Genomic DNA, 2,280 nt, shown 5'->3' on the forward strand with positions numbered 1-2,280 from the left:
CCCAACATGCCTGTTTCTGTGCTGGTACCGGTTAAGCTTAGGGGCAAGCTCTTGATTTTTCATTATGTTGAGGCACTAAGGACTTTTATTTAAGTCCCAAAATAAGACAAAGATCTACCGTGTAGCCTTTAACAGACTTGGGGCAAGTGCTGTTCACGAGCATCTATGAAGGTCAGGTAGATACGGTACACTGGGTGATATTGACAGCATCACGCCTGGCTGCCTTTGTCTCTTCAATGCTGATGTTTACACCAAACCGGACACCCATTGAAGGTTGAATCCACCTCGGGGATATTCGTTACCGATAGTTGGCCCTGAGGCGGGCATCGAACTTGGGTCACCAGGTTTGTTGCGTAGTGCGCTAACTCCTGCGCCACGGCCCCCCACTAGGCACCACTCAATCGTGGTCGGGTACAATTAACAACAAAAAACCCCCAAACATATTTAGTCAAAAGCACCGTGGTCTTAAAAGAGAAAATATATATAACGTGCGACGTTTCGGGCAACGACCATTCATCGTCGCGCACAAACAATGGTTGGGTCGTGTCCGAGGATGCAATGTGACCACGTGTTTATTACAACTCTTGCCCAGGCGGTAGAGACACATTTGTGCGATGTCTAATGTCGTACTGCACCTAAACCTCATGTTCATTTGGAAGCGAGGGATGGCAAACGGGATGGGGGAGGATTTCATTCAGCAGTGGATAAATCACGGCCGGTGAAGAACGTCCCATCTTGCTTATCTCAACCGCAGTGCGCAAGGCGTTCACCACGTGGGCTAGCCCAGGGATTTGTCACGATGGCTCTCCACGGCTGCTTTGTACACATCCGGGCGAGCATTTGTGCAGCAGGAACAATGGTAGATTCGCGCAAGCACGCACAATGAAACGTGTGCTTTGAAGAACGACCATTTCCCGAAACGTCGCCTATTATATATTTTCCTTTTAAGGCTGCGGAGTTTTTATTGAACGCGTTGACTCATTAGCGACGAAGCGCATCGCGTAGAATCGCCAAGCAGACCGATGTTTGACGGTAGAGTCCGTCTCGACTGATGATGCTGGATGCAATCCCCAATGAAACGTCGGACAAAATTGTCTAAATTTTGCTTGGCCTTTTCAGCGTGCCTCCGATTTTGCTGAAAAACCAAATCAAGTGGCAACTTGTACGTATGCATGTTGAACTTCTTTCACACCGCACGTAGCCAACCGTGCTAATCGGAGAAAGTTTGCGTCCATTGGCTTCAGACTTTTCAATACGAAATGAGTCCCTTTTAAAGCAAACTAGGTCGGTTTTGACCTTCTGGGTCTCATCGTCTAATGAGAGTTCTTAATCTTTATTCCATTGTCCCTGTCGCGTTGGTGGTGTGTTCCAGGTAAACATTTGGCATTATACCTACACGACTATCTAAACCCCCCAAAAAACTAATTATTATTTATAATAATATTGGTCGAAGGGGTCTCGACTCGAAGTACAGCCAGCACATGCAAACACTGATGATTTACAAAATACATGTTTGCTGAGCACAGACCCAAACTCGCGAAGACCGAATCGGCCAGCAGCAAACAGCACTTACAGAAGGCCGGCACGGCACACGAGGGGGTGGGTGGCCAGCACCACGCCCGACTACCTTTGTCTCCTCAGTGGCGATGTTTACACACCGCACCAGGTACTCATTTGAGGTTTAGTCGACCTAGGGGTAGCCCAGAACCGAATCAGATAATCGTGTTGGCCGTGAGTGAGAATCAAACTCGGGTCGCTGGGTTCCAAGCGCAGTGCGCTAACTGCGACACTACCGCTCTCCACAAAGGTGATCGCGAACAGCACTTGCCTCCAATGTCTGTTAAGGCTATACGGGGGATCTTAGTCTTTGTTGTGGACCTGCTGCAAGAAAAGTCTCGTCAAATAAATATTGACGACAAATACTGGGACACAAGCGACACGGTGTTAATGTAGTGAGCATGTATTATGTTAATGACTGAGTGAAATCCACAGAATAAGACGTCGTAATGTATAATCTCACAATGGGTTGTCGCCTGCGAGATGAGCATGTGGTGGCGAGATGTTAACTACCTCGCCTGGTGTGCAGGATGTCGTAGGTTCGATCCCGATCCGGACGCCTGCTGCTGTATATTTGGAGTTTGCGTGTCTCTCTCCCCGTGGTCGCGTGGATTTCTCTCCGGGTCCTCGGGTTTTTCCCTCCACCACATTTAGAATCATGCGTTTGGAGTATTGGGCTGCTTTCAATTTCCACGCGATAAGCCGCTGCGTTCAGCTCTCATT

The sequence above is a fragment of the Petromyzon marinus genome, chromosome 52, assembly GCF_048934315.1.
Source record: "Petromyzon marinus isolate PM22_M1 ecotype Great Lakes invasive population chromosome 52, UKy_Petmar_22M1.pri1.0, whole genome shotgun sequence".
Classification (NCBI taxonomy): Eukaryota; Metazoa; Chordata; class Hyperoartia; order Petromyzontiformes; family Petromyzontidae; genus Petromyzon; species Petromyzon marinus.